The sequence below is a fragment of the Athene noctua genome, chromosome 2, assembly GCF_965140245.1.
Source record: "Athene noctua chromosome 2, bAthNoc1.hap1.1, whole genome shotgun sequence".
Taxonomy (NCBI): domain Eukaryota; kingdom Metazoa; phylum Chordata; class Aves; order Strigiformes; family Strigidae; genus Athene; species Athene noctua.
In genome coordinates, this window is record NC_134038.1 from 99,295,395 (window position 1) to 99,323,255 (window position 27,861).

Consider the following 27,861-nt stretch of genomic DNA (forward strand, 5'->3'; position numbering starts at 1 on the left):
ATTATTCTCTCAGTACAGTGTCAGATGTCACCCTGTGGGATATTAAAGCCATGTCAAGATTGTGTTGAAAAATATTTTTTTTTCTTCTGTACAGTAACACATACAGCACTAGATTGCATTAAAAAGAAATCCTTTTGCAGAAGAAATGTTAATGTGGGCTGCCAAATGGGAGAGATTTTCCATAGTTCACTGTTAATATAAGACCTCAGCTCTTGTGGAACATGCTGTCCTCTAATGAACAGCTCCTTAATGAGAGCAGAGAATCAGGGTTTCACATCTATACGAATGACAGCAAAGTTTGGAAGGTGTTGTTTCTGTTTTTCTTTCTTATTCCTTTTAATACAAGCACTAATTGGCTTTAAATAAACCTGGGTAGAACACAATAGATTTATGATATTTTTGTGAAGCAAAACCAGATCTCAGCCATTCAGAGAAACAGGCTCCCCTTTTATGAGGTAATTATGATTTAGTATTTACTGTCTCCCCGTTGAGTCTGTGGGTTGCCTTTAAAGTGGCTCTGGGATGAATGTCAAAAGTGGAATTTGCCTTCTCAACATGTAAAATGCAGGAGATATTTATTGTTTTCCTAAGTAATATTTCTCTTCTGCCTCTACATTGCTTTTTTTCCAAAACAACACCTATAAATTACCCCCAGTGGACAGGTTGCTGCATCATCAGATAATGTTTTTTTTGGAAGAGTTTGGGAAGATTTCCAGGAATGTAGGTATTTCTTCTAGTAGCAGCAATAGTCATCTTCCAAGGTTTCTTTCCATCTTTCACTTGATTTCCAAGTTTTTGTTGATTTAACAGGATGTAAAATCCTTAAAGTACAGAAGGTGACACTTTCATACAGGCTTGCCATTGGGTTCGTTTCTTGGTTTTGGGAGAAGACTTGGGAGCAGGCTCTCTTTAGGGTTTAATTTCACAGGACTGTGACCCAGCCCCAGGACTTCAGTGAGAGCTCGTTCTGCTATGCAGAGCTGGGCCAGCAGTATAGTTCTGGAAGGGCAACTGAACAGATTGCTAACAGGTCTCAACCTGAGCTTTTCCAGAGGTCCTGGGAAATCAGGCAGTGTTCTCTCTTTCTTGCACCCTCTGCTCTTTGTCCATTGAATTAACCCGCACATTCAGCAACCCACCCTAATGGCATGCTGGAGCTGCATGCTCAGAAAACCCAGCATCTCACTTGCATCAGTGCAGCTCTCACAAAAGTTCCTCCAAAAAAAAAGTCACCACGTTGCTGATTTCACACCTGCACAATTTATTTTTAAAGCCCCTTTCCCTTCCCTTCCCTGCTACCAAATTCAGAAACACTGAGTAGGATTTAGGAATGGTTTAGGGAAAAAAATTACAAACAATGAAAAAAATAGAAATTGCGAAGAATTGCAATAGTGTGGCAGTGCACACCATGTACTTCAGCTGCCGTCAAGACAGATTGTGGGCTACATGTGAATTTGGCAGGGCTGCAGGTGTTCAAATCATGCCTTTGTGCAATCTAGGAGATTTCTTCTACTTTACAGTCTCTCAGCATACAACATCTCCAAAAGCCCAGTGGCACTGAAAAAGTGTGTTTCAACCCTGACAGAAAATATCAATAAAAAGTCCACGAAAGCTATTATCCTTAGAAACAAAGATGGAAATGAAAAGAACACAGGCAATTGGTGAATCTGCATCAGCTCTTGGTTGTGCGTAGCAGAGGATGAATCTAGCATAAGATCAATAAACTGAAATACTGACTCATTAAAAACCAGCACAAAACTCAAGTGGTTTATCCGTGAAGATATCTGGTCATATGAGGAAGCCATTGATCAAAAAATGGGCTCAGTGCAGATGGAGGATGAAAATCAGAGCTTTCTTCCTCTATGCTCTGGTACTATTTGGCAAAAGTAATTGAAAATGTACACATCATTGCTATACACAACAGCAGGTGGTCAGCATGGCTGAAGGAGGACTCTTTTGGAAACCTGCTCCACCAAGAACCTTTATCCCTTCATGGGAGAAGTGAGTGTCAGGACTCAAGGCTGCAAAACACAGCCCAGTGTACACATTGTGGGGTGATGCTGCAGGCACCCACCCACAAAATCCAAGGGTATTGAAGGCCTACATGACCTATGGGGGTCACATGTTCACTAGTTTTCAAATAAAAAGGCATGGGTGGTTTCCAGTATTTTCAGTATCACAAGCCTTGGTGATCCTCAGTAACATACTTACGCATCTGTCTCACTCAGCTGATTTGCACCCAAATGCTCAAGTTGCATTTTTGCCACCACCCCAGGTACACAACTGCCAGCCCAAGGAGCAATTGCTAACTCTAAAATTTTTATTTACAACAAACATTGGTGCAATTACTTGGAGTGATGGACAAGGCAAACAGGACACCGGTTGAGCAAGTTCTGGAAGAGTTTCAACATCTGACATGTCTTGGAAAACATTCTTGCCTTATGGGACTTGATAACCAGCAAGACAATCAATGGTGTTTGGAAAGACATGCGGAAGGAGTGCACTCAGAGCTCTGGAGTATCTGAGGAAGATGATGGTGTAGCTCAAAGAGTAAGCCTTGGATGGAATGCTGTAATTGATGAAAGAGAAGAGATGGCTATTCAAGAGAGTTACTTGAATTTGAACCTGCTGAAGAAGAGCAGAGGAAGAAAGAAGGTGGTACAAGCATGGAACAGTTAAAAATCTTTCTAAATTGTTAGAAGAGACATATAGCTAATTCTTTTTATGTTAGAAATAGATCTGAACATGAACTAAAGCCTGAGATAAAGATTGTCAAGGTTATTGCAGTTTGTCAAGAAATTTATTAACACAAAAAGCAAAGTGATTCATTTCATGTGGGTTTTTTTTAAAGAGCCCATTGACCCCTGGTATTGCCTTTCCTGTTTCAAGTGGAATTCAACCTGTTGCACCTGAAACTGTTTTGCTTCTCTGTTCCTACACCACCTGTGCTTGATGATGACCCAGATGAACCTTCACTGCCAGTAGTTTCAATGGTATCTTTCCCATCTGTGTGGCAATGTGTGCATACTCTACATTTTTTTCAGGTACATTATTACTGCCTTACATTTATTCTTATGTAGTTTTGTTGCCTTATAATTAGCCATTGTATTCCTACTATCTTTTATTTCAATACATTTCTATGATGACAAGTGTGTATGGGGTGCATTAGGGAGTTTGGTGAAAGGAGCTGACATACGTTCCCCTTACTTTCTGTTGAAATAACAGTTTGCAAATGCTGGCTTGACTACTATGGAGTTCCCTTAAGAAGGCATGTGTTGGTATTATGGAGGGAGCGTCATACGCTAATCCCAGTCTTACTGAGCAGAACCCATCCTTACCTAGCACTCTCACCCACCTCTTCTTGATAAACCATAATTATCTAAAATTTCTGGAAATGTTGATGATGTGAGAGAAAAAAGGTCTTGTGCTTTTCTCATCTCCTTCTGTATCTGGATGTGAGAGCAGAAAACTGAAAGCTATGGTAGCTACTTAAAAAATAATCTTTTATATATTTCTTTAAGAGTCTGAACTGTATTATGTAGATTTAGTGATGGTGTATAAAATAGTGCTAGGTATGCATACCTAGTTCTTTATTTCTGAATAGACCTAAAATGCCTACTCTCCAAGACTGCCATTTTGTGCACTAGTATACTTCAGGTGTATTTTTCGTCACTAAAATACGAAGGAAAGTAAAATTCTGAAAATAGAAAGTATTATAGGGTCATATATAAACAAAAAGGAAGGCTTTTTACAAAAAGCTAATAATGCAGCTACTGTAAACTGTCAGGTTTCTATAGAAGAATTCTGGAAAATCAGCATATGACATTCATAGATGCTTCAGTGTACTTCTGTGTGTTGTTGATAATGTAGTTAATGTAGCATCATATTAAGGATCAGCACTAAATTTCATTTGTGACGTATCAGACAATATAAAATGGTTTTGAAAAAAGTAACTCAATTTTATGCGCTAACTATAAAAAATAATTCAATGTACATCAGGAAAAGTCTAACTTCAAACCACATTCTAAACATCCCTTCAATGACTATACTGTGATAATATATATCACATAATAATTTTTTCATTTTTTCCTAAGCTTTTCCTTACTTTCCTTATCAAGCCCAAGGCACAGGTATGGGGGGAAAAAGTGAAAATTTTCTCAAAATAGTTTTTTGCTGCTGGCTTTGACATCTGTAGTCAGGGTAGAATAGGTATGAACAGACCAGTGAAACTGGGTTATGATAGGAGGACAAGGAAGGACATTTTCCTGAAGGCTTAAGACCCAGAGCACCTAGTGTTTGGCAAAATGTCAGAACTAGAGTGAAAAAAAAAAAAAAAAAGGGGGGGGGGATATCTTAGGGGCTGTTTAAATAAAGGCAGCTCATCTAGCTGGAAAGATGGGTATCTCTGTCGTGTGTATGGCCAAAGAGGTGACAGTCCCAGCTGCAGAACACGATGAGGAGCATGTGAAAGAGAAGTAAATGAAAGGTCACACAGCAAAATACAGGGAGTCAGAGGAGAGCTTTGGAAAATGGGTAGAGCATTTTGAGATATATAGAAGGGGGTGGTGAACCTGATAGGAATCAAAATTATGTGCACATGGTCTCGTGTGTGAAGGACCATTTTAATTACACCAAACTTAAACTTTTGGAATATCCTTTCAGAAGAATCTCAGAATATAATTGTAGCATTGGATGTGGAAAAGGATTAGTTGGCAACCAGGATAAGTCAAGAATGGAATTTAAAGTTATATTATTTTTAAACAAAAAAATGAAAAAGCTTCCTCAGAGGCCAAATTAAAGCAATGATATGTATTGTTTTCAGTACTGACATGAAGTAAACCTGAAAAAATTAACCTTCCAGAAAAATTATATCAGATTGCCACTTTAATAATGGCCTAAAAATGGCAGGGTCCTATTTTAGAAAACCTAACTGAGAACAAATATCTGAATGGCTTCTTGCATTAAGGCAATGCGTTTCATGAGGGTGCAATAAGCACAAAGAGCAGGGACAAAGTAACTGTCCCTGCATAACTGGAGCCAAATAATATAATTTCTAAGAAAACACGTGTTAGTGAATTTCTGCTAACGCTTTAGGAAGGCAAGACAAGAATTGAGAATAATTACTTGTGATGGTTTTATTCCCCAAGCAAGCAAGGAATTAAAAAGAAAAATAGCATTGAACAGAATTTTATCTTTTTTTTTTTTCTTTCCTCCTTGCTAAACCAAAATCTGAAAACAAAACATGGGACAGGAAACCTTCAGTGAAACCCCAGTTACAGCATTTGGCACTTGTAAGGATAGCAAAAGGAAATATCAGAAGTTTGACTTCCCTTGCACCTGGGGGAAATTTGAACCCCTGTTTGTAACTTTCCAGAAAAGTGCTCTAAGCATTAAGTGCTGATGATTTAGGGGTAAGGAGTTGTCCCATTTAATGTATGAGAGTGTTCAGTGGTGCAGGGAGAAGGACAACCCCCACCCCCGTGTCTGCATGTGTTCTTGGAGGGGCTGATATGTTTCTCCTCCCCAAAACACCCTCAGGGTGAGCAGTCTCCATTCCTGGGGGCTGAACAGACCTTAGTGATTCAGGGACGGTCAGCAAGGAATCACATACTTTCTCCAGTCTTCCTGGGCAATCTGAATGCAAGTAGTGCTTTTTATGAAGAACAATGTCTCCTCTCTCCATCAAGTTACTTTTGAGGTGGTGGTGAGCGTGTCTAGGGAGAAATCAGGAAAAGTGAATCCAAATTTTCCGAGTCATTCGGAAGGAGGACTGTAGAGGATGAAACCATGCAAAAGCACCTTGTAAAGGGAGAAAAGGAAGCCCAAGTAGAGGTTTACCACATAACATATAGAATTAGACTAGAAGGTCACGTCTGCCCTGAAGTAGGAAATTGTATATTCCTGCCTACAAAAATAAGCAGAGCCTTAACCATTCGACTGTAGCTCCTTATAAGCAGGGTTTGTACAATGGTTCCACCGAAACGAATAGGCACGTAAAGTTCCCCCTGCTCTGGTAACAGGAGTCCACTAGAGAGACTGGCGCTATGCAGTAAATAAGCTCCCTTCAGGCACGATGTCAGATATTTAAAATATTTTGCCAGGCAGTGTAGCCAAGGCGAATGTGCCAGTTTATGTGTGCTACTTTTAAAGATAATTTGCTACAGAAGTTCTCAAAACCTTTTCAGTGTGACTCCAGGACTGTCTGAAATAACTTCAGGTTTTTTTATTTATTACTGGTATTCCATCAGGAATAATTAACTTTGTAACCTCCCCAAGCCTGTGTGCATGTATGTGTGTGTGTCTTTCCTCCTCCTAAGTGAACATCCCTGATACATAGATAATTTATGAAAACAGAGTAGATGCTTTTTAATAATTAAGTAACAGATAATAGGAGGAGACTTTTTCCAACAATGTACAGTGGCTTTGAAGTAGAACACAACCCTGAGAGGTTAGTGGCTGCGACGAAATTACATTTAGAAAAAGAAAACCTGAAGAAAGCTGTTACCCTCACACCGTATCATTAAGTAAATTAAAACACTGAAAAGGTTCTTTTTATTTTGCACTGCATGCACTTCATTGCAGTAATGTGTAAGCAGTAGTCCTGTGGCAAAAAGCCAGCTGACTGCCCCAGACTAAATCACGTAGCATCAACATGGCCAATTCTCTCTAAATTACAGGGCAAACAATAACACAGGTAAAATTAGCCCCAGCTGTAATTATACAGCAGAAGTGTGTTAAGGACATAGAATGATAAACGGCAAACGCAGAATGTGTTGTGTCATATCGTGTAATCTCTCCTGCTACAGAGTTGAAAAACAAAGGGAGAGTTGTGCCTTGTTTGTCTAACATGCTCTATATCACAAATTAGAAATCCTTCCTAATTAAGATATTGTTAAATTTCCTTTGTTAACAAATTTTTAACAATGTTAATTAGTGATCATTGATGACATTTTAACAATGTTAATTAGTGATCATTGTTCATCTAACAAACAATTAGGGCGATTTGCGCTGGAGTTCTCAGGCACAGAAGTGCATCCCAAAGCCTTCCTGCCTTTTTACCCCCAGGCTGCTTGAGCCGAGGGAGGGCATCTGGGAATGCTAATGTAATACGTAGCCACTCATTTAGCAGAAGCATTGCAGGGAAATCATGTCTGGCTTATGAACGTTTAATAGTTCAAAACAGCTGTAGCTTCACAAGGGTGTTCTCATCACACAAGTGCTCCATGAGGTCACTCAGGCCATTTTTGCACTAATGTAATATAATACAATATAAGGTACACATGATCATTCATTTCCCACTATTTCATTAATTCTTGTCTAGCTGTGTGGATGGCAGTGACTCTTGGAGGCCTGAGGTTGTCAGGGTGGTTGCATTTTACTGTGGTGTCTGCACTTTTACTGTGGTTACTGCATTTTCTGGTCTACGTGCTGGTGAAAGGAGTAGAAACAGCAATGTGTACTGTGGCCCACACCCCTGCTGCCTTTGTGAAAATTGGGACCAAAAGCATCTGAACAAGAACCACTGTCACCTTTACACTACCAGCCTCAGAGTTGCAGTACCACGTTGATTTGCAAGAAACATCCCTGAGAAAGAAGGATGTTAGCATCAAGAGTTATGAAGGGGCTTGAGAAATCAGATTGTCAGTTAGACCACAGGAGCATAGAAATTGGACTGCATTTCCTGGCACAGAGAAGTGGAAAGCTACAGGCTCTGACAGATGTCAGGCTTGATGCACACTTCCTCTCCACAGTGGTCAAAACATTATCTCCATCTAGAGTCAAAAGACCTAGCTCCTACTAGGGGAAGTTAGGTTAGATGCTAGTTCAATTAAAAAAAAAAAAAAATTAAGACCTTCACTGAGGAAAATGGACAGTCTGGAGGTTCAGCGGTGGGATGATATTGCTCGAGAAACCTCCTACTGATGTCCTGCTGCCAGTGATAGCAACACTGGGGCAATCAGATGTAGGGCCACCCTGCAAGTGTTGGCCAAGAACGCAGATGGGGTGCTAGCAGCTGCCTATATTATTCCTGTGTTTGTGCTTCTGCTCCAGACAAGGTTAGACAGCCTGGGTAATAAAATATCAGCTTATGGAATATATCAGTGCTCCTATAGTAAGTGTTGTCTGTGGACCACCAGAGTAGCTATGCAATGTGGAAGGCTCTTAGAATGGGTTTTGGTGCTGGGGGGTGTTACTATGCTTACCACAGCGCTTAGCAAGTGGCATGAATGCACTTTTCTGTGAGCCTTGCCTAGGCAAACAGGCTTGAACCCAGATGCATTACAGTTTCTTTCCTTGTTTTATATTTGCTTATGATGCGAATACCTACTGTCCACCTGTGGTTCAGTTCTGTAAACTGATCCATCTTCCGTTCACATCCATAGTTTATCCCCTTCGTGATATGAGCCCTGAATTGTCTTCTTGTTGCTATACTCAAATGTTTCTGCTGCAAATGGTAGGTGAAAATGAGTGCCAAAACCCCCACAACATCTTCTAAATGTGATCTGTAGATTTGGAAAATCATTGCTTATGCAAGCCTGACATAACAGGTATGTTCTTGCATTGTCTAGGTTAGTGGATCGCATTGATATGATTAGATTATAAGGGTGAGCCATTAATCCCTCCTTTTCCTGATTATTATTGACAAAATTGGAGTGTAAACTAACACTAACCTTCTTAGCTGCAGCTACATTCTCATGAATATAAATGTATCAGTCCAACAAATTTACATTTATAAAATACCCTTCACTCAAGGACCTCAGAATGCAAGAGGCAATCAATATAAAAATAAAATTGTTAGCCTTGATTCAGTATGAAATGTTCATCTTAGGAATTTCAAGATTTTCTGCTGGCTCTTTCTACACTGGAGTTGAGTGGGATATGCCTGAGTTATGTCTTTCACCAGGCCACTTGGTCTTGTTCTTGTGCAAATCTAAATGCTGATAGAAGCAAAGGATTAGCACTGCTTGCTAGGATAATGCTTTGTACCTGTTTTTAAAAAAAAAAAAAGTAGTGCTGTTTTGACTTGCCGTTCCCTGGGAATGGCAGTACATATCTTTTCAGCAAAGACTTACAGCTGCAAAGACTTTGCATTTCAGCAAAGACTTCCAGTTGCTCTAAAACAAGTAGCAGTTTAGAGACCACTAAATAAATGGCTGCAGGCAAAGGCTGTGAAGCTACTCACATCACTTTCTGCACAGAAATCAGATGCTGACCCTTGGAGAAGCAGCCAGATTGCTGTGTGTTATGACAGTAATGTGTTTCCAGTTTTCCAGGTTGAGAACCTGCAACTGGGAGCCTAAAATCACCTTTTAAAGAGCAAATGCATTTAGGTGCTGCAGAGCTTGTCTATGGCAGGTTTGGGCAGGAGCATCTGACTTTAAACATCTTCATTTGGTGTGGTGGGAGAAGGAACCGATAAACGCTTGCCTGTGTTTCTGGGTACCTTTTAGTCATAGGGCAAGGAAATTTTATTATTGTTTGTATTATGGATTATGATTGTCAGACACAGATGTAAAAGTCAAAACATATTTTGACTTCCATGGGGACAGATGGAAATTATAAACTGATTTTCACCTTTAAAAAATGACCAATCACATTGTTGAATTAATTTGTTCTGTTGCTATGACTTTGCTGCGTTCTAGATCCCAAGCAACTACATTTTATTTTTCCAAAACAGAAGCAGGTACCCCTAAGGGAAAGTGGAAGTGTTTTGAGAAGGTAAGGCTGGTAGTGTGTTAGCTGTGGAGGAGTGGGCTGATTTTTATTATGGCTAGATCCATTTGCACCCAGTAATTTTCTGTTAGTATCTTCAAGTGACAGTAAGGTGCTGCATTCCCACCATCCTGTGGATTTACATATTTACTAATTCTCTGTGTCTTCACACTCCTAAAGTCAGTTGTTTCTGGCATCATTACGTGACAGCTTTCTAAGCAGGATATTCCTAAGAGCCACAGCAGAAACATGGGACATCTCAGTAGCAGAGAAAGGCTAAAAATTTCCTTTGAGCTCAGACTAACTGACTTTCTTTGCCGGTCAGAAGTCATCAGTAAGCAATACCTACACAGCACCTCTGTGACTGCTGTCTTGTGTTGTAATATTAAACTAGGCTTCTCTTATGTTAGGCAAAGGTAGCAACAAAAGGCAGTAAGCAAAGGAAGAAAAAGGATCCTCGGCATCTGATCTGCTCATTTCCTATTTCAAATATCTCATGTACACTTGCTCCTGAAAATCTGTTGGACTCTCTTGCAACTATACTGAGGTTTGGAGATTCCTTAGTCTGGAGGAAATCAAGAGCAGGATGAGGGAACAGCCTTTTTTAGCCCAGTGTATCTGCCCTATTTATATGCTTTCACAAAAGAAGGGCTAACACCATCTACACAGATAGGCATTTTCCTGGATTACACTCAGCACCAAACCCTCTGGGATCGAAATCCTCAAAGATCTGCAGGACCTATTCCATTCCTAAGATCTGCAGGACCTATTCTACTCCTAAGTCACCAGGTATTCTAGTGACTTGCACTGTGTGGATGCTACAGCAAAGATGTAGCACCAGCCAGTCTGCTCTGTTTAAAATACCTGTGGGTGCAGACAGGCTGCTAGCTGGCAGGATGAACTGAAGTTTCCCCTGACACTTGCAGTTCCACTGGGCATGGCTGTCATGCACTTTTATGCAAAACATTCACCTTAACTGGAATTAGTTGTTTTCATTAAAAACTAACAAGTCGTTCAGAAAATGGATTAAAACAAACAAACAAACAAACAAACAATAAACCGAGCACCACAAAATGGAATCTCCAAAAAAGCCAACCCAAACCAAAATGTGATGGTGCAAGTAACATGCACATTGCAGTTTTGTGATATGTTCTTGGTCATTTCCCAGCTGGAGCACAAAGGAAGAAAGCACAGGAAAAGAATGCAGTATATAGATCCACATCACAGGGAGAAATGCTGATAAATGTTCAGGAAAATTCCAGTAGAGGTGTGTATTAGTTTTCTTAAACGGGTGCAGATAAATAGTGTAATGTAAGAAATCTAAATCAGCTATTTTTGTACTTGTACAGAGAGCTACATCTCCTTCTAAATTCAATTCTTTAATCAGTGGCAACTGTACCTCATAGGACAATCAAAAGATCATCATCTATGTTTTTATATTTAATGCTAGATACATAAATGAACTGTCTGAAATATAAGAAACCAACTTGAAACACAGACTCATATTCTGTGCTCTCCCCTGTTCTTTCTTCTGTCTTTGCTTTGAAGGCTGCTGCTTGGGAAAACATGTGGAGCATTCTTCCTGAATGAAATACTGGTATTTTATATTGCTATGAATTTATGCGTGGATAATTAGCGTCAAATTCCTCCCAAGTGGCACACTCCTGTTCTTCTCTCTTTTGCTCTGCTCCGTCTTTCACAACTCTACTTCCTTTTTCCTCCTCGTTCCCACTCTTATTTTTGTCACCAGTTTTTATCTCTTCAGACCCTGCTGCTACTTTGTTCACCCTTCCTTACCTCTCAGTGTCCCACGTTGTAGCCCTTCCTCCATGTGTGATGCCTCCTCTTCACCCCATCTTCCCCTGGTCAGTTCTCAGCTCCCTTCCTCTCTGGTCTGTTGCCCTGTGGTCTTCATTTCTCTGCTTATTCCTCCTCTCTGTCCTTTATTTTCTTTCTGCCACTTGGGTGTGTGAGACATAACTAAAGGCCACCTGCCTTATCAGGAAGGCAGGTACTTTAGGAAGGCCCTAGTTAACTTTATGGTTGGTGGGCTGCCTGGCACCAGCCCGTAATAGGCTTTACCAAGCTAGAAAATTAAAATGTAGCATGGAAATGTTCAGTCCATCATATTATTATGCAAAGTGTCATCTAGTGGCTCATCTTATCAAGAAAACTGCCCAGTGCCATCACAGCTTTCTTCAGTCTTTACAGCCCTGGTCATTGCCTCATTTCCAGACAGGAAGGATTTTCTTAAACAATAAAAATATCCATAATGAGTCTGCGCTCTAAATTATACTCAGACATGCAATCTCTCACTCTAATTTTCAAACCCAATTGAATAAATGAAGGCACCCGGTTCTAAATTTTAATTTTCAGACAGGCATTTAGGCACCCAAATACCCATTTTAATCTCTTAAGTGCCAATCTGAGCACTCCAATACAGCAGGTGAATGGGGACCCTCACCTAAGCCGTCAAGTTCAGAAATATGGTTCTGTCTCATTGAATGCAATCACGTGGCCATTCACCGTTACCGTGCCACCGGCACCCTACTCTGTGAAACCGCTGCTCCTCCAGCAGAGCTCAGCGCTGGGTACTGGGGACACTCCCCCATGAGGCATCCTGCTGTCGTCCCTCACCAGGGGACCAGCTTCACTGACACATCCCACACTGCAGATCTTGGCGTGGTTTAACCAGGAACAGGAGGAATGGGAGATAACTGAAAGATAACACGAGTGCTTTGGCTTTGCAGCAAAGTTGCTGCCTTTGCAGACAGCTGCTAAGTCCCGCACCCCGTAAGAAGAGGCGGCGCTCAAAGCATCCCCCAGGAGTATCAGTTTGCAGCGTGGTCTCCTTTGCTGGACTTTGACTTGCTGTGTGTGAGTCTGTAGCACGAAGGACTGCTTCTCCGCTTAAAGCACCTTCTCAGCTAATTTAATAATCTGTCTAGGATCATCCCAGCTGCGTCACACACACACAAAAAAAGAATTTAAAAATCCCTAGCATCCCACTGCTCCTGGGCAATGGCTTGATGGGCTCCAAATGTGATTGCAAAATCGGACATTTCTGGCAGAGGTGGACAGCAGGAAAGCATGGCTGAGCTGCCCTGGGTTAGGCAGGCCGCGGCAGGCAGGAGCTGGCAGCTGCCGTCAGCGAGGCCCGAGCTGCCCCGAAACAGTCCCAAAATGAAGCGATAAACCGCATCGGTCGCACGCGGCTCACCAGCGTCGAGGGCTCTGGCTGCAGTGCATACAATGCACCGGGAGATACGCAGGCGTTTGTGCCTGAAAGCAATCATATTCTTTGTTTCCCAGTTTAATGGAAGCCTCCTCCAAAGCACCCAGCGGCTGATTTAAATCACAATAAGGCGCTGACTCCAGCTCACAAAAAAACAAGGAAACAGACATTTATGGCTTAAATCTGGTCTGACACCTGACCTTAACTGTGACTGCCATGCCAGCAAACAGAAACAACAAAAAAAGAGGCTCAATTTAAAGCCTGTTCTTGTTAACTAGGAGTGTTAGATATAACTGTGAAATTCCGGCTTTTGTGGGGTTAATTGCATAACTCTTTGCTGTGCTTTAACAAGATGTTTTGTAGCTGAATAGCTGTGATTTCCTTTGTTTCTTTCTGTGGGCCGAAGGTAGTTTAAGAGGGGAAATTAGCCATTTAATTATTATGAGTGCAGGAGAAGTAAAAAGACCATATGGTTTGCTGTTGAAATTAGTCACAAGAAACTTTTTTTTTAATAATATGTGATATTTTTAACAAGCAGATGTGAAGCCACAGCGTCTCCCACAAGAGCTTTGCCAGGCTTATCTCTTGTACCAAGTGCTGCAGGGGGGTATTTTTAGCACAGGGGGTCACTGCATGGAGGAAGAGGGTAAGGAGAAGGGGGTTACAAGGCAAGCTGGAGGCACAGCTACAGGGAGGGGAAGGGCAGCGGGAGCTGGCCACTGAGCCCAGCACATCTGCAGTTAATCCATGGGGCTCTTGCTCCTAGAGCAGCAGTGGAGACAGTGCCAAGCTCAGACCTCTGCTGCAGGGTATTTGCTCCGTTACTTGCTGTCTTGAGCATCTCCTCCCTGGCTTGGGCTGCTGTTTGTGGTCCCAGCACCAGCGTTTCTCTATTGGCATGCCTCCTGTCCTGATTCCCTCTCCAGTCCCTCACAGGCATCCCTGGAGCTTTTTTTCTGCCTTTCCGTGACTCGCTCACCTTTCCAGGCTAGTCACCAGCACAGCAGGCCTGTGGTGGTATACCAGGCAGTGCTTGCCTTCCCAAATTACAGTTTAAAAACAGTGGTAGGAATTCTGCAGGCACCAAACCGTGTTGCTTAACAAGGCAAAATGAGGCCCGTTGACTGATTGGTGTGAGATAAGGACGTGGGGCTGGGCGAGATGTGTACTTGGCTCCCTGCTTCCCTCAGGTTTGAGCTTGGTGGGAGCCGGGAGCAGCTGCCTCTCGCAGATGCACAGCTGCTCCCTCTTCCCCATCCTCCCAGCAGACATTGGAAATCTTTGCATGATATCTTTGGCACCTGTAGCTACAGCGTGTTGACCCCTGTACCTGATAACACAGATCTCATTGTGTAGCTCTGGAAATTCATTCCTCGTGTGTTTTCTGTTTCTTAGCCACCTTTGTGGGTTTTTTTGCTCCTTCATCTTAATCTCTTCTATCTCATCCTTTTTTTTTTTTTTTTTTTTTTTTTTAGGAGGACTTTCATAAATGAAAACAGGGTGATAACCTTGCCTTTATCCGCTGTTTGTTGCCACCTGTCTAGATACAGAGGTCATATCAGAGAGACACAGATTTTCTCTATGAAAGTCGTGCCCAACTTTACTTTGTATTAAAATTTTGCAAAAAACAGAGAAATAATAAGAGAAATTAAGACCAAGGGGTGTGAATATCGCTATAGAATTCTATAGAAAAATTTCAGAATATTTGAATAATAGTAACAACACCGGGTTACTTTTGCACTGGCTTCTGGCCAGACCAATAAAGTACCACCCAGCAAGAAATACTGTTTTCACTGCTAACCCATGCAATCCTTTTGAAGTTGGTGGTTTTGCAAAAAAGGCTAAGTCAGGGCAGGATTTGAGCCCTTCAGGAAATTTTGAACAAAGTGCTTGATCATTGCCTTGCTCATGCTGCAGTTCAAGAACTCAATTAGGTTGGCATTTACTGTGTGCAAGAACACGTATGCTCCTTTTCAGGTCTCTCTGACACCGGGGAGCTGTAACGCCGTATTGAATTGTAGACAGTGCTCCTAAGCAGCACTGCTTTTTAAAATGGGAACTTCAGGGTTTTACTGTGGATCCGATGCTCAATTTGAATCTTCTTGGCTAAGTTTGTATTCTCACCTCTCCTTTGCTGCCCAAGGGTTTCTGATACTCCTATAATACAGACAATGAAGGGGCCTGGTTTGCTTTTCCTTGAACTTCAGGAATTATTCAAGTCACCTTAGCAAGATAATTCAATAAGGTCTTCCTGTTCAAAATCACCCAACTGAATGGCCTACGATGTCTGTTCCTTCCGTTTCTTTCTTCCTGCCTTCCTTCCTCCTTCTTCTCTGGTTCTTTACACCAGTTCTAATTATTTGACGCTCAAATGATAAATGAGTTTCAAATAATTAGAGGCCATATAAAGGACTGCAGCCGGGAGATTTACGCCAGCCGAGCTGTCTGAACAAAGAGCCTTCTGTGGGTATCGTTTTTCTCTCTGGACTTTGAAGCCCTGTTCTGCTGTCTCCACCTTCAAAGAGCTATATCATTTTTAACCCACATAATTTTATTCCCTTTTTTCATACCTGGGCAATGTCACAGGCCCTTATTAAGGAGCAGACCAAATGTCAAAGTTTTGTTGTAAATCAGCAGGAAGCCAGTAACAAGTAGGGGTGAGAGGGCTCAAGAGAGGCCCTATACAAGGACCCAAGTCAGATGTGTTGCCAGTTCATTAGAATGGAGCACTGTAAAAGATAAACCGCCTCCAACTTTCTTTAGGACAACTTAGCAACAATAACAACATTGGATTACTTTTGCATGGGCCCATGGCCAGACCAGTCCTGTCATCTGGAAATAAAGGTAAACCTGTCTGACTTCTGCAAATATTAAGCAGGGTTCTTGTCTGCTGCTAAATTGCTTGTGAAAAATTATGAATTTTTAAAGTCAGATAAATAAAAAAATGCCTGTCCAGGACAAGGACGTGCTGAGAAAGAGCCCCTGAGAAAGAATATGTTATTAGCAATCCTCTTTCCTTTCTCTTACTCCCCTGGCGACTCCATATAAACTTTGTAAGGAGCCAGACTTGCCCTGTCATAAAACAAAACAGCTGAAAGCCCTCCTTCTTCCCTCTGAGGCTCATGCAGGGCTTCGTATTCTGTCTGTGAAGGACTTCTGCTGAATCAGAGCGATGGTTTGCATGCTGCTATCTAACAATTGAAAGATGAATTGCAATGCAAAACTGAAGTGAAACCTGTTTTATTTTCTCTTCAGGCAGGACCCTCAGCTGTGCACATGTGTTCATGTGTGACTGTGTGAAGGGAGGGAGACTGAAGGTGGAGGAGAGGTGGATTTAGCACAGAAATATTTTGGTGCAGACTGTGGAAATTGTTTCTTTCTCTGGGGAAGCCTCCTGGACTCTCTAGTTCCAGTATATGTGGTGATGGTAATGGTATAAATATTGTATAATGCAACTTCTCTTGTTTATCTGTAAAAACTAGGGTGTAAGGCAACAATTAATGTTTAGGGGAAGGCCTAAAGTGATTTCCAATACTTTGGCTGAGGAGTGAGTGAGGAAGGCTTCAGTTTCTCAGATACAGGATGGTAGGAAATGCTGCCCATGATGACACTGGCTCTTTTGCTTAAAGCTTTGTTTTGCTTTTCTGTCTGGGTCTTTGTTTTTTAGGCTGTAGGCTCACTGGCATACTGCTGAGTCCTTTACAGTCTTTTGTAGATCTACTTGTGTGCTGCTGCTTTGCTGCAAGGTACTGTCTGGCTGTAGAGTAGGCATCAGTGACTATCAGTATTTTCACAGTGAAAAAGGGATATCTTAACTTAAAAGAGTTTATTTCTCTACTGAACTTTCTACCATGGCTTGCCTTGCTTTGCCAGGTGCTGGAAAATCAGAACTAAACTGAGAGCAGTGAGTTTGAGAGGGATGCATCTTCACTCTCTTCTTCTCCAGGATGAAGCCGCAAACTCCCTCTCAGTTCTCTGGAAATACTGTGTTTATGCAGCTTAGCATGGGAACATGACCAGAGCTTTTCCTCTCATTTTTCAGCCAGGAAGGATGAGCAACCACACATCAATACAGTGACAGAAATAGAGCATTTGTGAATGTTGACTGAAACATGGGCACTATGTACAACAGTTTCGATCACAGTAAAACAATTGCCATGAAGATGTGCCATCAACATTTGTTTGACATCATCACTATAAATCCTTTAGTAGAGTTGGGGAGCTGTATGTCTAGGCAGACAGTTGGATGAAAGAAAGATGAACCCATATTTTCAGATATAGCGACTTTAGTAGCCTATTGCTTTGGCATACAAAAACATGTAATCTGGAGAGAATATGGCAACACTACAAATCAGAATATGTGGAGTATTTCCTCCTAGACAGTGCAAAAAATGTGATGAACACAAAAAAAAGAAGAAACTTCTTCTAAAATAAGCCTGTTAGAGGGTAGCTGTTGTAAGAAAATTGAATTAGAAAACACAAAGATAGGGAAGCAAAATCAGGAGCATGTGACTAGCCTGTGGAATCTGCTGAAGGCAAGAATTAATTTCACACCAGAGAAGGGTTGAAGAAGCCTGGCAAACTACACCTGCACAGAGCACAGAAGAGGCAGTGGTGTTAAAGGTGGAGAAGAAAGTAACAAAGGAAAAGAAAAAACAAAGTGTGTCTCAGCAGAACAAAGCATCTAATGCCACACTGGTAGGACTGATGCCTTGTGGATGTGGTCCTTGGGAAAAGGATCCCATACTTTACATGGCTAAACTACATGGCCCAGTAAATGGCTGACTTGCCTGGACTCTGTTGCATGGATCAGCTATCTGTGCCACACTTATCTGTTCAGCAATTGCATGTTATAGATGATGAAGCTCAAAGAAAGGTCATTTGATTGCACAATGGCTTGTGAGCAGTGTTAGTTAAACCCCTTACTGAACCTGGCCCTCTCTCTCCAAACCCTTTGTCAGGGTGATGGCCGGTCAGTTATCTCAAGGGGTACCCAGCAGGTCTCTAAAGGCTCTGTGCCCAGCAGACACTAAAAACACCATCTCTGAATCAGTGTTTCCATGGGCTTCTGGCTGGTGCACAAGCATAAGACCATCCTGGCAAGGTGTGATCTTAAAATTGGGAGAATACTAAGGAAATTTTGTTAGCAGAGCAGTGCAAAATGATTTAACTTAAAAGTTTTTGTGATCTTGACCAAACACATTTACAACATCCAGCTCATTCTCTAGTTAGGTGGTCTGGAGACAGAATTCATCTTGGGGGCCAAAATATGAAATATTTGAGAATTCTGGCAGGCTCCAGGCAACTATTCATGCTTCTTGTTTATCTCACAGTGTTTCTTTGCATAATGAATGGGAAGGGGTGAAATAAACACAGCGATGTTTAAAACAATAGAGCAGCTTGGATTGAGACATTACTGACCCCCATTTAGATTTTCAGCAACCAGGCAAAATGGTTGCTTTAGAGATAATAGCGCTTTTTAGATTGGCTGTGTGTCCAAGAGCTTGCTTTCTGCTTGTGGCATTGCTTGGGAGGGAGTAGAAATGCCTTCCTACGGTTAACTCCTGCCCAGCTGGTTTTTAAAGCTCAAAGTGCCACTTCTCTTGCCCTTGCAGCAGACAGAGGGTGCCCCAGACAAGAGATTAATTACAAATTCAGGCTCTTGCAAACACGTTTGACCAGCAATTAGCGACAAACTTTCCATAATATTTTCCAAGTGAATGGAGATGGTTTGGTTTTTACTATGGGCAGAGAAGTGTCAAAAATGCTCAGCTTGTTTGTGGATGTGTGTGAGGCTCACACAAAATAGTTAAGGTGCCAGTGGGCAGCACTCGGGAATACATGGCAGTGTTCTGGGTACTCACAGAACAAATAGAGTCTGTTGCTGGGACCAGTAAATGGTGTTCTTCCTGCACATCTTCTGCCCTCAGCACTGCCCTCCTGCTTATGGGGCTTCTGTTTAAAAGAGACAGATCTATTACTGTTTAAGTCATTGTCAGGGGGACAGGGCTCCTCTTGTCTCTTTGATGTCCAAGTGCTTGGGCTGTTGGTAAGAGGGGACTTGAGCATCTCTGTCTTCTATTCGTTTTCTTTAACTGAAAGGGAGTTTCAATACTGATTTTGGAGTCCCGTACACAAAACCATACAGTACAGTTTTAATGCAAATCTGATAGGCCAAATTCTGTTCAGGTTTTAGGACGATGTGGTCCCTCTGGCTTTGACGAGTGTGCGCACTGCATAAATCTGCATGAAATGTGGCTCGCTCTGTCTGCTTGTTCACAAGCCCAATGATACATTTTGCATTGAGGGAGAGAATCAACAACTTGCATATGCATCCAGGGATTTAGCTAAGCACATCGCCACATACAGACATCAGAGCTCACGTACCCAGGGCAGGTTCTAAGTGCACAGTTAATGGTCACTCCTTGCCAAATCTTCCCTTGCGAGGAAATGAAATTATTTCCAAAATTTCAAATGAATAATTAATATCCTACCAAGAAATTAGTATAGTCCTCTGAGTGCTCTGAGGTAGCTCCTGATCCTGCAAACTACTGTATCTTCATGTAAAGCAGGTTGCAGGTTCAGGGCATTCCTTGCCATGTCAAATAATCATTAGCTTTTCAACAATATCAAGGGAATCTTTTTTTTTTTTTTTTTTTTTTTCTGCTTGCTTTTGCGCACTGTAGGGCACTTGGATGCTCATTAACATACATGTCCCTTCCAATTTCACTCTCATTTGCACTATGTTAACAGCTACTTTTTCATCTTTGCTGAGACAAACGATGGCCTTTGTAACCAGGAATAAAATTAGTCCTAAATGAAAACCTGTTTTAATGAGGCCAAATTGTTATTTAACTCCAAATGTGTACAATATTTTTTCTCTAAATCTCTTTAATTCCTCCCTAGTATTAATTATATCTTGTCATAAACAGGCCTCAGAAATGCTCGCTCCTGCAGCAGAATTCAAAATAGAACCTTATGGCAGAGCACCATATTAATAAGGTAAAAAAAAGGCAGGGGGGAAACTCCTTTTGTCTAATTTTTCCAAAACTTCTCATTAAAATATATGAGATCACTGGGATTGATATTGGCAAATTTGGCAGCTCCTCTATATTTACTGAAACTGTGACATAAATCAAAACTGAGACTCTCCAAGAATGTGTTATTTGTTATCAGAGTAAGTATGTGTTAGTGACTCACACATGAATAAGGTACTTCTGTTACAGCTGTTTATTAGAGAGTTTTCTTGGCTTCAATTTCTTGCTCTGCCACTGCCTTGCTTCATAACCTTAGGGGAGTCTCCGTGTTTTGATTAATTCAAATGATGTGCATATGTATATATCTGTTCATACATATATAACTATGTATATAGTAATTTCCTGCTAAAATGCTGTAAAAGATGAAATGAAGATGACCTAGAGGCTGTTTGTTAGCATACCTTCTTTAACTGTACACATAAGCCAGAGCTACTCAAGCAAAATCCAGGCAGGTACAGTTACCATCCATGGGCCAACCCAAGTTTTTAGGTGAAGGTAGGTCAGAAGCAGCAACCATCTATCATATCTCTCCCTCTCACCACCACCCCAAAACTACTTATTCACAATAATAACAAGAAGGTATTGTTTCTTCATTAACCCAGCAGTTCTTGCCCAGTTACAGACAGAATTTGGAAAACTATGTGTTGTTATAGTGCCATCTGGTGATTCCCCTACACAAGTGGGTGAAGGTCTCTCATCAGGCACTCCAGCAGCATTATTACTGTTCTGCATTACTTAGCATACTTTCTTAGGTATCTCGTCATGTGTGATTTTTTTTTTTTTTTTAACTCTTCAGCATTTTAAAGCATAGGAAACTTCAACAAACAGCAATCAAAACATTTTCCAAATGTACTCTTAATCAAGTTTATTAGTAGCAGTTTGATTTTAAGAAATGGAAGGCAAAGCAGTACTAAAAGCAGTGTTTCCTAATCATTCATAATTCATCAGGAGCCTGATTGTGCTGGTGCTGCAGCCGTGCACAAGGGTGTGTACTCTTCTTGGTACACAGAAAGTGCTACAGGTATGTTGTTAGCATCCTGTATGCATTTGTGTGGCACCTGGCTTTTTCAAGGTGGCAAGCAAAAATTATCAGCTGCCGCTCCTCGTGAGTTACGGAAGCCTTGTCCCCCGTGTTACTTATGGGAAAATGAGTTGGAGATGCTTGTTTGAGATGAGTTTTAAACAGAACTGGGATTAGAGACGTGGATGCCCGTTTCTCTTCTCCTGTCTGAGAGCAAGATGTGTTGCCCCTCCGGATGTGCCTGTTTGTGGCATAATGTGGTGGTATGATGCTGCTTTGGGGCTTGGCATGCCTCTGTCGTTGGCTTTTCTGGTCACTTTGCCCATTTCCCTCTCCCCAGACTGGGAAGGATGATTACTTTGTTCCTCTGTAAGAGTTGAGTATTTGTGTATCATTTTGCTTAACAGAGTTAAGGGTTTCCCTGACCTGGGGGTTTTCTGAGACTGGTCTTACATGCAGTGTTTAGTCCTCACGCTAGTGTGGAGTAGCTGCTATTAAAATGTAGGACTAAATGAGCTTCTGAAGCTTCAGATCCTTGTCTGGGGTGTTCACATAACCACAATAACTGTTTCCTCCACTTCTAGAATAGATCAAAACAAAAAATCCTGTTGTAGGCAGAAGACCAGTTTGCCCTCTGAAAACATAGTGTGTGTGTTTTATTAATTGAGGTAGAGGCATATAAAATTCCAAAGGATTAATTTAATTAATTATTGAAAACCAGTAACAAATTCCTCATTTCCCTTCCATCTTTTGGTAATCTATAAGGGAAGGAGGCCATTTCTCTCTCTCACTTGCTCGCTTATCCCAGAGGAAACGCAGTTCCCTCTTCTACCATTCAGGTGTTAGCCTTTGTCTCCTCTGAAAAGTAACAGCCCTGTCTGTCCTAAATGTCTGCAGCGCCAGCTTCTTTCCTCGTGTTCAGCTCAGTTCCAGCCTGCTGCGAATGGGGATTTGAGGCAAGAGGTGTTTCTGGTCTTTTCCCAAATCCTTCTGAAAAGTCAATCAATGTCCACTTTTTAAAGAGTCTACAGGTGAAGGTATTGCAGCTCAGGGTGACAATTCCCACTGTTCCAGGGAAATGGCATACAGTTGAAAACACTGTTCATATAGTTGCAATCAGTATTAACCACACGGCATTTTTAGAAACACATTCCCAAGAGCTAATAAAAATATATGGTATATATGCTTCAAAAAGTGAAGAAAGCAGTCAGAAGCAAAGAAGGTGTGATATCTGCAGGCAGGGCCAACTCCGAGAAGAGTTTGCTGTTTAATTGGCCAAGTTAAACAAGATACAATTAGGTCTAACCTGGTCCCCTAGGATTCATAAAGCCTTACTTGGAAGTTTTGGGGAGATGGTGGGGAAGCAGTGGCTTTAACTGTATCTTGTTTAACTTGGCCACTCTAATCACACTTCTCTGACTTGGCTTCTTTCATAGATGTCACACCTTTGAACAGCTGACTAGCCTTTCTTTTTTTCCCTAATGTAACTTTTTCTGTATATTAACTGCTCTGAATCAGATAGAAACCATATTTTACAGGGAGGAAGATTTTAAATTTATTATATAACCAGATATGAACAATATTTTTAATATAATGGCTCAGATTCTCTGCAGCTTAAATTCTGGAGAACAAAATGGTCAACACCAGCCAAGAAGCAGCTCCACTGATCATGTGGAGACTCATTGCATACTTCTGCTTTACCCAGGGGCAAAAGCCACTCAAGTCAGCTGGTAACTGAAATTGCTGATGCATTCACTTTTCCACCAGCAGAAGAATGTGGCAATCCATATGTGTGATAGAGGTGAGCGCTATGGACTTACTACATGTGTGTCTACCTGTTAGATATGGCTGAGACGGCTAACACTGGAAAAGCAGAGCTGGGTGTCAAAATGCAAAAATATTTAGGCCAGTCCTCCAAATGCACTTCACTGCAGCTGCTTTGCCACACTCTGAATTTCTCCATGTGCCTGTGCTGCTGAACGTCTTTGACTATCCAGAGGTACCAGGTCTTACGCAGTGCTCTTCAGAGTTTTCCTGATTAAACCAGCTCCTGTCTCACAGCAACTGGATATATTTTGGGAGATGTCGTCTGAAACAGCCTAAGCCGTGGGGGAGAATGGAAGCATGAGACTTTTGGCTAACCTTCTCCTAGGGCAACGTCCTCACCATAGGAGGCCAGAGAAATGTTTGTCAGGAAAGACTCTGAGCACAGCTGATCCTGCCTCAGGGCAGGGCTCTGGACTAGGGTCTCTTGAGCTCCATGAAAAACTGTGGTTTTAAGATTTCTGGGTAGAAGTATTTTGACTTGTGACTTTTTTTTTGTCCAGTCTTTCAAAGGAAAACTTTGATAAATTCAGTCTTTCTTTGTAAGGAAATTAGTCATAGGAAAACTTCAATTTTTCTAACTGGTGCTGTTTTATAAGGGAATAATAAATCTCATTGCAAGACCAGGGATCAAGATCATAAATTCCTCATGCCAGACACCTGGTTTTGGGCCTTTTAAGGCTTAGGGTGTCATTTAAGGCTATAGCTAAGCTGAACTAATCACCTATGAGCTGCTCAAAGGGGCAGTGTTACTCCTCCCTTACCTCTCTTGACCCTGGCTACCCATGGCCTCCTATCTGTCTGAGCCTGCAGTGAGACACCTCGGAGGGCTGAACCAGCACTGACTGCCTCTCTTCTTGTGACACAGTTAGTTTTCTCCCAGCTGAGCCCCTTAAACCAGCTCACTGTGAGGTCAAAAGAAAGAAGAGCCAGCAGCCTGCAGACATGAGAAGCAGGGAGGACAGAGAGGAGGATGCAACTCCATGGACTGCTGTAACATAAAATAGGGCACTTCATTAAGACTGTTAGATAAATTGGGCCCTGACCATTTGGCAAAATCTGCGTGCAAAGGTCTCAGTCCTTCAGGGCATAAAGCAAGGCTAGGCTGTCTCCCCCCAGCCTCAGTGAATGCCCATCCATTTATTGCCAGCTGTGGCACAAGCTGTAGGACTGAGGCAGTTTGGGACTGAAAAAAAGTGGTGTGTTTGTTCTCCTCTCAAGAGTGTCTTTTTTGTAACATGCAGCACGTTGGTCATGTGAGCCAAATAGCCAAAGGTAAAAGAATTTACAAGCGCTGCTGATAGAACTGCGTTTATAAAAACAGAGTGTCTCTGGATTTTTCATTTTCTCGTCTTTTTTTCCTTGGGGGGAAAAAAAGGAGTAGAAGGAATTTAAATATAAAGCCATAGAGATTGTGAAATTTAGCACTCAAAAGTGTTCTGAAAGTTAAGGTTTCTCCTGCAATGGTAAATTGGCCATGTGATACCCGGTGAGTATTTTCTATTATTTCCTTGGGCTTTGATGGACAGGTATGGTTTTGGATAGATTTGTCATTCCCAACAGTCTTGCTAGATGGTTGTGTGTGGGCAGATGTGTTGCAATGAAAATGAAAGGCCAATATGTTTACAATATATGTACACAATGCCCACCTCTCCACTAAGCCTCCTAGTAAAACAGGGTTTCATGCACTTCTCCTAGATGTGCCTAGATAATTCAAGCCTGTATTTTTATACCATGCTTATTCTCGGGAAGGGAAGCACTTGGTGGCAGGCCCCATTTTTGTTGGACTCAATGCTGCAGCTCCCAGCTCCTTCTATTGTTCCTCTTGTCAGTGGCAAACTTTGGGACCTCGACTTAGAAAAGAGAAGAAAAGCACTCAGATGAAAGCTCCTACTCAGTGGCTGGAAAGGGGGGAGGAGAGGGCTTTTGAGTTGCCTAGCAGTGTTTATCTCTGCTTTTTCTTTTTTTTTTTTTTTGTTTTGTTTTGTTCTTCTGGTTCAGTGTAGCATGAAGCGGGATGAAGGGAGAGGCGACGGGAAAGTGGCAAAGGGGTGTGGGGGTCACAGAAGCATCCTTCCAGTGCACCATTGCCGCCTGCTCCGGAAGAGCCTTATCTCACCGGCCTGGATCAATTTGACTAATCTATTTTATCTCGCCATCTAATCTATCTGTTTCTGCTGAGCTATCCATCTGCCTCATGGTATTGATCCCAACAGTTTTGTAATTGTATTTATAAAATGCCCTTTCACCCTCATGGGAAAGGGGGATTTCGTGTAAAGGCAGATGGGGGGGCAAGGGCTGGAAATCGCACACTCCATTGCTCCTGATGGCAAAGCCCCTGGCACCTGCTACAAGCCCTCCATCCCTTCATTTCTTCCTCCTCATGCAGCCCTTCCTCATCCCCCCATCATCAAAGCACTGGAGATGAACAGGTTATCAAGCCAGGGGAGCGCAGGGCAGTGTGCAATGGTGGAGGGATGACTGCCAGGAGCAAGGCCATTTGCAGAAAATGGAGCAGTGTCCATCTCCAGCCTGTTGCAGAGGAGCTTGTTCCAAGCTGAAATACATTTATTTCCAGCAGTTAGCTAGAGCAGGTTGAGACTGACAGATCATCTGAGGGGAAAAAAACAGGGTGAGGGAAGAAAGTAGGATATTTGTGATTTGGAAGGAAAAGGCTTTTTTTCCCCACACAAAGTCAAATTTAATCCAGAGATGAGCAATGACAACTTCCAAGTGTAAACAGATCCTTAGAGATGCTCACGCACATCCTCTGGATAAATATCTGCACGGCAACAGAGCCGCCTCCTGACTGCGGGAACCGGCTGCCACGTGTCCTCAGCAGTTTGCTGTGATTGTTTTTGTTTGTTCCTATTTAGGCAGGAACCCATTCTCTGAATGGGGTTGGGCATCTTCTCAACTATGTCTTATTTAGAAATCAAGACATATTTCAGTCTCAAATTTACCTACACTGGTCTCTACACTTTAATAATCAAAACTGCTATATACCAACAAAGTTTCCTGCATGATGAATCTGTGTGTGTGTGTGTGTGTCCGTCCATGTCTATGTTGTCTTCTTATTTTCCATCTCTGGAACATATCACGTCTCACCTCCGAGATATGCAGGCAGAGTAAAGGACACTGGGGTCACACTGGTCTCTGTTTACAGACTTCCTTCCAACTTCTACATAATCAGGAAGTGGTTTGTGATTAGCCTAATTTTTTTTTATATCAGTATAATGCTTTTATCATGTATTTATTGTGCATGACAGTTTATAGTGCTGAACAGTGGAGACCTATCGTTTCTACTCAATAGTATTTCCCTGGGTGAAACACAGTAACTTCTGAATTGCACAAAGGAGAGATGTCAGGATTGCAGGGAACGCTGCAGGCATTGGTGAGCATAACCCAAATGGTTCCCAGTTGGGAGCACTGGGAAAGGCTGGTTCACAGGGATGCAAGAGCACCAGGCTGCCTTGTGCAGCAGAGCATGTTTGCCACCCTCTGCTGCTGCTTGCTTACTAGCAGAGGAAAAAGCTTAATTTTCTGTGTTAGGAGATAGCCTTTGAATCTAGGCTGCAGCCAGGCAGTGTCTACATGAGGCTCTGCTGAGCAACATAACTGCTAGTTTGGGATCTGAAATATCTTAGTTATTGCAGCAAGGGATCCTGAGCAAGCTAAAAACACTTTCAGTGACCATAACACCTAAAAGCCCCTTTTAAGTGCTGTCAAATCCCTTTGCTCATAGAAAGATTATACACCCATGAAGTAGCCTGTTACCCCTCTCCCAGCTCTCAGCAGAGCCACAGAAGCTAGCAGTGAGTGCAAAGCCAGACCTCCTGACTACAGGTTGGGGGGATGGTGCTAAAGGGCTATCTCCAGCCCCGTAGAAGATGCTCACATCTCTGTATCTTTTTATGACTTGGTCCATCCTCAGTTATCTGCCTTTCATTAGCAAGGGTAAAAGTAAGACTACATTTAAAAACATTATTAAAATGTGCTAGTTGCCTAAAACTGGCATTTATAATGTAATTTCATAAAGTTTTATATTGACAGTGCAACACTTTAAAAGGCCCTTTCTGATTAACAAGGTTCAGAATTGCTCCCCTGGTTATGTTTTAAGAGAGAGAATAAAATGCTATGGATCTTGAAACAGCCAAAATCATAATTTTCCAATATTATCAGCGGCCTTGTTTTAAAGAAGTGGAGGCTGTGATCAGCAGACCCCTGTCGTCTTCCCCTGGTGACTCAGCAGAGACTGACAGCTGTTTGAGTCTGGAGGAGGGTACAGCTGACAGGGTGGGACCGCGGCCAAATTACACTTTGGCTGTTCCTGCTTTCATCTGAGCTACAGGGGCCGTGGCCGTGCCAGGCCCCTGCCTAAGCCATGTCCCACATGCCTACCTTTGCTGTCTCCAAGGAAGTTCAGAAACTTCCATTGAGATGGGAATTAGTGTTTGCATTCCTGCACCCATGGGCACCTGTGCCTTCTACTCTCTTTCAGTTCTCACTATCTCTCTAGGCAAAACTAGATTGGATGTACTGTATTTTCACTGAAGACCTCTCCTTGCCCCATGTTCTGGCAGTTCACCCACAAACAGCAATGTGAGATCCTCAGGATGCCTGGGTGAAACTCAAGCTCTCCAAGCAGAGCATAACAGTGGAATAACAGATTTACTGGCCAAGTGGAAGAGCAGACACAGGCAAAAAAACTCATTTTGTGGGCTGTGACATTGACACTGAGCTCTTGTCAGAGCTGCTTCTGTGAGTGATGTGAATCACACCCATGCAGGCACATCCTGGAAAAGGAGATTATTTCTGATTTTGTTAGAGGTGGATGGCATATCTTTATCCAAATCACACTCTTTTCTGTGCCACACATAGCAAAAACTGGCAGGAACACTGTAAGTCCTCTCACTGTCATAGCCATGTATTTACGTGTATTTTAATTGCAGATTCCTTATCTGTTTTGCCTGAAGTGGATTTTACTGGTTTGGTTCACCTGACCATCATCACCATGTTCCTTAGGGACT

The 27,861-nt window shown here is 42.1% G+C and overlaps 1 long non-coding RNA gene across 4 annotated transcripts in view; it reads right to left on the reverse strand.

The window, feature by feature from the left end:
• Positions 1-1,333: 1,333 nt before the first annotated feature.
• Positions 1,334-27,861, reverse strand: part of LOC141957748 (uncharacterized) — a 48,505-nt gene continuing 21,977 nt past the window's right edge. Inside the window, exons 3-5 of one of the 4 annotated variants that reach the window (XR_012633163.1) lie at positions 18,814-18,904; positions 5,574-5,714; positions 1,334-2,569 (exon numbers count right to left, since the gene is read on the reverse strand). This is a non-coding gene — a long non-coding RNA (uncharacterized LOC141957748). Of the gene's footprint in view, positions 2,629-5,573; positions 5,715-18,813; positions 18,905-27,861 lie in introns of all 4 variants that reach the window. The other 3 variants (XR_012633164.1, XR_012633166.1, XR_012633165.1) reach the window with 3 other exon arrangements.